Source organism: Cryptomeria japonica, chromosome 10 (genome assembly GCF_030272615.1).
Source record: "Cryptomeria japonica chromosome 10, Sugi_1.0, whole genome shotgun sequence".
Taxonomy (NCBI): domain Eukaryota; kingdom Viridiplantae; phylum Streptophyta; class Pinopsida; order Cupressales; family Cupressaceae; genus Cryptomeria; species Cryptomeria japonica.
In genome coordinates, this window is record NC_081414.1 from 449,051,649 (window position 1) to 449,062,751 (window position 11,103).

Consider the following 11,103-nt stretch of genomic DNA (forward strand, 5'->3'; position numbering starts at 1 on the left):
GAAAACCAGAGGAGGAACAGATGAAGAGATTACAGGATGAAATTGATGTCCTCATGAAAGACATGACTCCTGAAAAGGGGAGGAAATTATTAAAAGAGGCCGGTGTGATCATCTTCTCTGGTTGGGATATCAACTCAGGACTCTTATTTGATGGCTTTTTGAAAAAACAAGATTTGAATCAGCAGGTATTGCCCCAGGAGGTAGATAAACTGTTCCTAGGCTCTGGATATGATCCAGACAAAAAGGCTCTCCTACAGTGGGCACTATATCCAAAAGGGAAGAGGCCAATCATTGTGGATATAGAAGAAACCTTTGGGCATCTCATGGTTCATTAGGTTGGAAAGACTGATCCTAGGGTCATTGCAAAGCTCAACCTGGATGTTGCAAGATTGAACTTGGACCAGACAGAGTTTTTGGTCAGAGAGAACATTACATACAAGGGATTATATGAAAAATCCAAGGAGGAAAATCAGAAGCTGCAAGCAAAGGTATTGCAATTAGAAACGGGGACTCCTATCAGCGAATACACCTCATACCCCGCAGGACGCAGCTTGGATGACGTCTCTGATGCCCTGTACTGGAAATATCAGGCAGAGAAGGCCAATAAACGCGCAGACAATATCCAGCGAAAGATGGACAAATTGGTCAATGACATCATAGGACATCGGTTTAACACCATGCTCTTACAGGTCGAACCATATTGGATAGTTTACAATGGAACAATAAAAGCGCTAACAGAGCATGAACGGTTAAGAGCACGATTGCAGGGGGTGCTAAGCAATGACGATACCATGACGCCAGAAGAAAAGGCTGAGGGTAACGCGTATATGGATAATCATGTCAAACTCAAGGATATGCTGAGAAGAGATTTAAAAGGATTAGATGATGAAAAACCCGTTGGAATGCCTTCCGTCTACAAGGAAGGAGATGTAATAACCTTGGAGGATTTGCGAAAGGAACTTGTCAGCGTCAAGGATTGGGCCTTGTCAGAAATTGATCGGAGTAAGGATATGGCCCCTACCGTCAACCAGATAATATTCAAGTACCTGACGCTAGGGGATGAATTAAAAAGGCAAACGCCTTGAATTAGAACATTCAAAGACGATGATTACATTCATCATTTGGGGCTTTTGAATCTCTTTTTGCTTAAGTTTAGAAACACTCAAGTTAACGAGTAATATTTTGAAAAGTCGTGTCTCTTCGTGAAAAACTTTCGTCCTCATATATATATGAGAATGATTTTTGTAGTGTAAAGATATAATAATTAGATAGGATTAGGAGCGAAACAGCAACAGCCTGTAAGTCTTCTGTGTACAAACTATAATGGTATACAAATCTTGATCTACTGTTTCCTTGCATATGTGTTGTGGATTATTTCATTTTCTTTTGGCAATCGTCTGTGATATTGTCTGATAAAGATAAGGTTATTCATGTTCTTAAGATCAGATGTATGCTTTATGTTATAATGTTGCAACAAAATTTTTGCTTGCGGATTGTAATAGTTCCTTGCAAAGCTTAATTGACTGGTCCCTTAAGGGTAGGGTTAAATTCACTCAATCAGCACATAATATAAGCATTCATTTGGTTTTAAAAGAAATAGTAACTGACAAGTTCATAAGGGATGAATTAAAAAACTGTCTCACAGATTCACACTATAAGTCCTTAAGAAAATTGTAATGACTCTGTAACCCAAACAGTGAAGAAGGCACTGGCTAAAATCTCAAGTTATACTCATCATTTCTTTCATAATTAGTTATTTTGACAGCTACAGAAGTAATTAAGAAACACAAAGCAAACAATTATCATAACAACAATCTTGAACTCGTCTGCTATATCTCCATTCAAGGAACTCATGCCATTTCAAGATCAGGAGATATCAGATTAGGATAACATATCTGCTATAAAAAGCACTGTTTATTGGAGACATTCAGTGAATAGGTATACCCGCCTAGGTCCTGCAGAGCCTAAAGTGAGAGAGTAAGCAACCAAACAGGTTCACTCTACATGTTGGCCAAGTCAATTGGAGGGTTTGACCATAGGGACTGGCATTTCCTTAGAGCCTATCCAATCTGTTGATTTGAGACCCAATAGATTGGCGACTCTGCTGGGGAAGAATTATAAAGACTCTGCTGTGGGAAAGAACTCAGAAGAAAAAAATAACACATATCCTCTAGGAAAGAGGTGGCGACTCTGAAATAAGAATTTCAATGCACGGGACAAGATCGGTTGCGAAAGGACAATCTTTATCCCAATTAGATTTCCCTCAACGAAAGAACAAAAATAAAGAACCCATGAATGATTCCATGAGAGAAAGATACAACCAGTATAAACATGAAAGTAGCCAACATTCGCCCTTAAAAGAACAAGATAGAACAACAACTTCAAGCCCGATGAATGAAGATTTGGTTGCAGCATATAAAGCTCAAAAGGGGCGATGCCAAATTCCCCCTGGTTTTGAAAATCATGAAGCACGGTCCAGACAATACACACCACCTCCATCAGGATCAGGTATGGCAGATCCTGCAGATAGATTTACAGATTTAACCAGACAAATGATGGAGGCAGCTGCTGAGATGAGAGATTCAGGAAGGACTCAGGAATGTTTGGAGCTGTGTGCCAAATTGGGCATAAATGTTGGTGAGGATGACTTTAATAAAGATGTAAACAACTACAAGAAAACATATGCTCAGGGAGTGGGTAAAACAAAAGGTAATGATTTCAAAGCTTATGAGAATCCTTTGTTTGGTAACAAGAGGGATGATCATGTGCAATCAGGTGCACCACCAGTCCAGCAAAACTCACATACAGGCTTCATCCCTCATAATCAGTATCCACCCCCTGGTCAGTTTTATAACCAACATCCACCCCCTAATCAGTTTCAGTATCAACACCAGAATCAATACCCTCCTCCTTATCAAAACCAAATGCCCTTGTATGGTAATATGAACCAGAACTTTGTGAATCCTCATGGAGGGCATGGACTAATAAATATGGAACAAATGAGGCAGTTTGATTTTTCAGGAATGATGGTGTATCCATATCCCATCCCAAATGAAATCAGGACAGCAATACCAAAGTTCACAGGAAGTAATGCAGTTTCAGGTGAGGCTCATTGCAAAGCCTTTGATGTAGTAATTGAGGATTTTGGTTTGCCATATGAGGATGTCAAGATCAGGTTGTTTATGCAGTCATTAATAGGAAATGCGAGAGATTGGTTTAGAACGTTGCCTGATGCATCCATTAGAAATCTTGCAGAATTCAAAGAATTGTTCCTGGAGCAGTATGGAGACCATAATAGTCCTGAGTTTGCTTTGCATGAAATCATCAGCATTAAGAAAGAGAAAAATGAATCAGTAATTGACTTTAACAAAAGATTCAATAGGGTTCTGAACAAAATCCCTAATAGGATGAAACCAGTACCTGAAGTGAGCATTCTGTACTATATCAATGCTTATGACAGCAAAACAAACTATGAGTTGAGAACCAGAAACCCAAGAGATCTCCGAGATGTTATGAAAGATGCCAATGTTATAGAGAACAATAGAAAAGCTGCTGGTAAGGTTGGAAAAAGAGAGGATGCAAGATTGTACAATCCTAAAGCACCCAAGGCCAATAGGGATGAAGATAAGCTTGACAAAGTTTTAAATGCCCTGAAGGATTTGTCTGTAAGAGTAAACAAAACTGAGAAACAACAATACTACCGTCCTGAGAGACCTAGACTACATGACATGCCTTATAACACTACATGGAAGGATGGAAAACCAGTAGAAAGGAACCACAGAGACAATCAACAAATTCCAGATCCTTTAAAAAGAACAGTAAATTATACTCAAGACGATGACATGTGGTGCTATGCTTGCAATATGCCACACGCTTCTTCTTTGTGCGCAGTAGCAAGAGGGTTGCAAGAGGAAGAGGATAGCTATGAAGATCATGTGGACGATTCAACTGTTAATATGATATCATTTAGTCAGGAAGGAAGGTCAGATTCTATAAATATTGATCAATGCTCTGTCTTGCCTGTGACCACCAGCAAAAATGAAAGTGTTAAGCTTAGAATCCCTACTGAGGAAGAAAAAAGAAGAATTACAGCTTGTGCCGTTGCACAAGCAAAAAGGACTTATGATTTAAGGAATAGGGTAGTGAATCCAGAGCAAGGTAAACCTACTAGTCTTTTTATGAAAGAAACTAATGAGACACTCAAGCGAATAAACAAAGGAGCTATGATTAAGGAGGTTGTACCAAAGAATAATAAGACGAGTCCTGATGTTCAAAAGAAAGAAACGGTAAAAATTCTTTCATCACAGCAATCTACCTTGTTTGATATCTCAGCTGCACTAACGCAATTAAAAGTCTCTGTCCCATTGATGGAAATCATGAGGTTTCCTGAATATAGGGAAAAAACTTTGGAGATGATTTCAGGTGTCCAAGAAGGAAAGGTTAATGAACAGAAACAAGAAGTCCCAACAGGTGACAGTAATGAACAAATGGCTCCAGTTATATACTTAGGGTCCACTATAACTAAAAACCCAACACAAGTAGACCCATTTTACCTCACTTTGGTGATAAACAACAAAAGGGTAAAGAATTGTATGATTGATTCAGGAGCAGCCATAAATGTCATGCCTGTTGGGGTGATGAAAGAATTAGGATTGGAAGTTGATACTACCTTTGGGAAGTGCTATGCCATGGACAATAGATCAGTCCCAGTGGTTGGTATCATGAAGGATGTAGAGTTCAGATTAGCAGCCTGTCCAGAAGCATCATATAAAACAGATATTACGGTGGTAGATGTTCCACCAAACTATGGAATGTTGTTGTCTAGACAATGGTCGAATATGATTGGTGGATATGTGCAGCTGGATTTGTCTTATGCTACGATTCCAATAAATGGACAGGAAATAAAAATTGACAGGGAACCTCGGTCCACATATATCATAGAAGACATGGAAGAAACAGTGAACCAAGTATGTTTTCTACAAACTGATATGGACAACTTCCAGGTACAGTTGACAAAACCTAAATTTAAAGAGTGGATCCCCATTGAGTCATGTCTAACTTAAAAGGATGGTCAGATATGGAAAATGTTCTTTGATGGGTCTTGTAGCAAAGAAGGGAGTGGGGCTGGAATCCTTTTTATTTCACCTACAGGAGAAACTTACAAATATTCTTTCAAATTGTTATTTGAATGTACAAACAACATTGCTGAATATGAAGCCCTACTCATTGGTCTTAACATAGCAGTCAAACATGGAATCAAATTGCTAAGTGTCTTTGGTGATTCAGAATTAATAGTCTCACAAGTAAAGGAGAGATATGCCTCGAAGCACTTAAGACTGAAACAATACAGGAATGCTGTATGGGATACCATGGAGTTTTTTGATGCTTTTCAGATAACCTGGATAGATAGATCAAAGAACATCATGGCAGATTTTTTAGCAAATATTGCACTAAAAGGTAATGATATAACGCTAACTGGGATATCTGAAGTGGAGATGAAAGTAAGACCATCTGTTCCTGACAACTTGTATAATTGGCAAGTGTTTCAAGATGATGCAGATCTACTGAACTTCTTACAGTGTGCTGATCATTATCAGGCTCAAGCTATAAATTTTAATGACTTTGTGGAACAAACTGAAGGTAAGGAGACCTTATTTGGACATGAAATTATACAACTGAAGTCAAATAAATTACCAAGAGGCCTGGTAGCATTAGAGAGAACTTTTAATGCTCAAGATGTGATTGAAACCAAAGGGTCAGCTGTTAAAGAAAGTGATGTTGAACAAATCAATCTAGGAAATGAAGAAGCCCCCAAGAATGTTTTTATTGGGAAAAAATTGACTCCTACTATGAGGCAACAACTGATAATTTTGTTAAAAAGATATAAACATGTGTTTGCATGGTCTTATGAGGATCTCAAAGCTTACAGGGAAGATCTCTTTCAACATGAGATACCACTTAAACCAGAAGCAAAACCATTCAGACAAAAGCAGAGACCTATTAATCCCACATTGCTACCAAAAATGAGGGAAGAAATTATAAAGATGAAAGACGCAGGAATAATTGAGCCATGCAGATACTCCACATGGGTTTCTAACTTGGTACCAGTCAGGAAGAAAAATGGGGATATTAGATTATGTGTAGACTTTAGGAATTTAAACATATCGTCTCTAAAGGATAACTATCCATTGCCAAATATGGATAATATGCTGCAGAAGGTAACAGGGTGTGAGTTGCTGTCCATGATGGATGGATTTTCAGGTTACAATCAGGTGAAAGTTAGAGAAACTGAAAAATATAAGACAGCCTTCACAACTCCATGGGGCACTTATGTCTATGCACGAATGCCATTTGGATTGACCAATGCTGGAGCTACTTTTCAAAGGGCAATGGATGTGGATTTTGCAGAATTGATTGATATAATCATGGTAGTATACCAAGATGATCTGACTGCGTACTCGAAGAAAGCTGATGATCACTGTGAACACCTTGAGAAGATATTTAAAAGAGCCTTAGAATATGGAATTTCCTTGAATCCCAAGAAATGTCACTTTGGTGTTGAAGAGGGAAAACTACTTGGACACATAGTATCCAAGGAGGGGGTGAGAATTGACCCTGAAAGAGTAGTAGCTATTAATGAGGTTCCCATCCCCCGAACTATCAAAGCCATTCAGTCATTTTTGGGACAAATTAATTTTGTGAGAAGGTTCATTTTGAATTTTGCAGACATAGTGAAACCTATAGTAAGGATGTTGAAGAAAGAGGCAAAAATTGACTGGACTGAAGAAGCAATTGATTCCTTTGTGGCTATCAAAAGAGCAATTTTGAGGCACCAGTACTAATTTCCCCAGATTTTGGCAAACCATTTATAATATTTTCATTTGCCTCTTGTCACACTATAGCAGCAGTATTGTTACAGAAAAATTCAGAGGGATATGAGCAACCCATTGCATACTTTAGCAAATCTTTAAGCCCTTCAGAAGTAAAGTATGAAATAAATGAAAAGAAGGCCTATGCTCTGGTCAAAGCAGTAAAACAATTCAGGCCATACTTAGTAGGGGCCGAAGTTATTGCTTATGTCCCCAATGCAGCAGTAAAAGATATCTTCAGACAAACTGAGGTCACGGGCAAAAGATGCAAATGGATCAATCAGATACAAGAATTTAACATTGAGTTGAAAATTTCACAGGTTATCAAAGGACAAGGGCTGGCCAAACTCATGACAGGAACTGAAATTGAAGAGTCTGATGTGAATCAGGTTGGATGGGAGGAAGCTAATTTCAGTATTGAGAAAACAGCATGGTACACTGATATCATGTATTACCTTAAGCACTTAAAATGTCCAGATGCTATGACCGATAGCCAGAAAAGAGCTTTGAAGTTAAAATCAGCAAGGTATGTGATTATCAATGGGGACTTATATTGGAAAAATAGAGATGGGATATTGTTATTATGTCTAGACAACTACCAGGCAGACAAAGTTCTTCATGAAATGCATGATGGGGTTTGTGGTGGCCATTTCTCAGCTAAGACTACAGCACATAAAATATTGAGAGCCGGATATTATTGGCCATGTGTCTTCAATGATTCCTATAGATATGTCAGAAAATGCGAAGCTTGTCAAAAGTTCTCAAGCAAAACAAAGTATCAAGGATCACTCCCGTTGAGACCAATGTTGACTGAGGAACCATTCCAACAATGGGGAATAGACTTTATAGGGGAAATATCAGAAAAATCCAGTGGAGGACACAGATGGATATTGGTTGCTACAGATTATTTTACCAAATGGGTGGAGGCAATACCTACCAAACAGGCCACTAGCAAGGTGGTGATAAAATTCTTAATGGAGAACATTATTACTAGATTTGATGTTCCTGCAAGAATCATCTCAGATAATGGCATGTCTTTTAGATCAGAGGAATTCAACAATTTTTGTGATGAATATGGCATTAAGATATCACATTCTTCTCCTTACCACCCCCAGGGGAATGGGCAAGCTGAATCAAGCAACAAGAATATCCTGAAGATCATTAAAAAGATGCTGGGGCAGAACAAAAAAGCATGGGACTCAAAGTTGAATCTTGCATTATGGGTAGACAGGATAACTGTGAAAAAATCCACAGGAAAGTCTCCATTTGAATTGGTTTATGGCAAAAGGGCCAGACTACCTTTGGATAATCTTCTACCTGTACATAGATTTATGATTCAAGAAGAAATAGATGTTGAAGATCCATCACAAGAAAGAATAATGCAGCTAATTGAACTTGATGAAGTCAGGGCAGAAGCTCAGAGGCAAAATATCAGGATTCAAAATCAAATGAAGAGGTTGTATGACAAGAGGACATCAAACAGGAAATTTTGTGTAGGAGACTGGGTTTTAATGTGGAATGCCAGGAGTCAAGACAAAGGCAAGCATGGTAAATTTGAAGCCTTATGGATCAGCCCATATGTGATCATAGACAAAAGGGGGGAGGATTCTTATTTGCTTCAAAACGCGACAGGGGAGGTCCAAGAATTGCCAGTACATGGGCAGTTCTTAAAGAACTTCTTCTCCTAAAGCACTCTGCATCACCTGTACAGTAGAGTAGGATCCATTTCCATTGTAAATACCATCATGTCTGTGCTAACTAGAGATTCTGGATTCTTGAAGGCATAATTCAAAATGCCTCCATCCTCAGTCAGAGCCGCTGTTGAACACTATTTTTTTTATAAAAAAAAAAAAATAATAATAATATATGTTTCCATAAGCATGAAGACTAATGGATATTTCGGCCAGTAAACTGTATCGAGCACTGTAGGAGAAGTTTCATCGAAAGAGCGTTTTCATCGACACAGGACATATAAAGCATTAAGCAAAGGTATTTCGGCAAAAAGTTACCTTCGATGAACGCAAGAAACCGCTCATCGATACTCCAAGTTTCATCGAAAAGGTAAAAGCAAAAAGCGAAAAAGGCAAAAGGTGATTTCAAAGGAATGTCGTTACCGAAGAAACTCAAGAGACATTCATCGAAATGCAAGTTTCATCGATGAACGTGGTGTCGAACAAAAGAAAAGCTTTTTCATCGATAAAAAAGGATATCGATAAAAAGGGGATATCGATGAACACTCATAAGCCTTCACCGAAGAAAGAAACTCATCGAAAGTATGGCATCGATGAAACTCACGAGCAACTTATCGAAAAAGGGGACTATCGATGAAAAAGTGATTTCGATGAGTCTTAAAAGCGGCTTCTCGACATAAGCTTTTCACCGAAACAATATTATCGAAGAGAATGAGCTTTCCATGGAAGATTCAAACACTCGGCCGAAGACAAGGGTTTCATCGATAACTTGAAACGCGCGCACTTTGAGCGGACTGTACTTCCCGCGAAGGAGTTAAAGGCCCAGTTGAAGAGTGTCACATCTGCAATTAAGTTTAAAACACTTGAGTAGCCGTTACAGATGCAGAACATTAACTGTACACAAGTTGCCCATTCAATTACAGTTGAACTGAGTGAATTTTCGTAAGAATCGGATCGATGCTAAGAGATTGGAAGCTGTGAAGAACTTGCAGAGATTTGCAAACGATAACCAGAAGAGTTGAGCATTCTACCAAGTAAGTGTTGTCTCTCTTATTTACTGTAACTATGGAACCTTCGTCTTCTTCTTCTAAAAAGAGTAGGAAAGGAAAAGAGTTAAACCCTGAAGAGAAGCCCAAGAGACAGAAGAAAGAAGGGAGAGCTTTGACTCAGGACTTATTAGACCAGTGTCCATCGTCTAGTGTAAGGTCCAAAAAGATTAAAAGTGAAGAAGAAGGATTAGAGGACAGATTTGAAAATCTAGGAGACATTTGGACTGAGATAAGAGGGCATGAGTTTATTTTGTTTGGTTACAAAAGAAGGGATGCACCTGAACCCATTAGTAATCTATGGAAGAGGAACTTAGGCAAATTAGTAGTTCCAAATGTGTTTGTAGACGTAGAATTGATGAAAGCTCTGGTAGATTGCTACAACCCGAGAACTAAAACCATATGTGATTACAGAGGGAATACATTAGTAGTAATCAACAAGCAGACTATTGATATGGTTTTTGATCTAGACTGGGAAGTCGAGGAGAGCATCGATATGAAGAAACTTTCACAGGAATTCTTTAGTTTGGAAAATATCTACAGGACTTGGAGGCTACCTGTTCACAGGCCAAAAGTGGGTGGGTCATTTGTTCAGTTTGGCAAAAAATGACAAGGTGCCATTTGATGTCAACCACTTCCATCCATATTTCAAATATACGTATTATACTGCAGCCCAAGTACTAGGCCTAGAGGCTCATCCACTCATGGATATTGGGGTTATGGTTCTGTGTGCTGATATTCAATCAAAAGACCCTAGGTCATTTGATTTTGCTACTTATGTTGCGGATGCCTTGAATCATGGGCTGGAAAAATTGAAAGGAGACCTTGTGAATGTTCACTTTTCATTATACTCCATGCTAATGCATATTCTTCTTTATTGTGGACAAGAAATTAACTTCTGGCCAGATGAGTTCAGCATCAGGTCTTATGATAAGAATGGTCTGAAGAAACCGGTTCAGTTGTGGGTATCAGCATGGGACTAGAGGTTTATGAACAACCAATATTGGCATTTTCAAGAATACTTTGTGAAACCTCTCAGTGCAGCTTTTGGACAACACAGGGATTATACTTTGTCCCCTGAAATCAAGAGGTTCCTCAGGCCAAAGGATTTCTCTCCAGAGTCACAGATTGAACATAATTGGGGTGAGTGGTATTGCCATGATAATCACACAGAGATAAGGGTATTTGGATATGAAGGGAAACCCCACATGCTTCCAATTACGGTGCCAAACAGAGTGGCTAGCTTGGAGATTATAAGGCAATTGTCTATTGCCAGTGCTAAACATTTAACTGATTTTGGTAAACAATCTATTGTTCCAGGTTTATTAGTTTTCTCTGATTTCATTGTCAAAAGTTCAAAGAGTTATCATTTATTACAAAATAAATTAAATTACTATGGCATGACTCTGGGTGAGCCTAGGGAGAATTTTGATCCCGAAGGATATATAAGAGCTGCCAGAGCTTCACAGAAACTCAAAGCTGGGATACATATGGCCA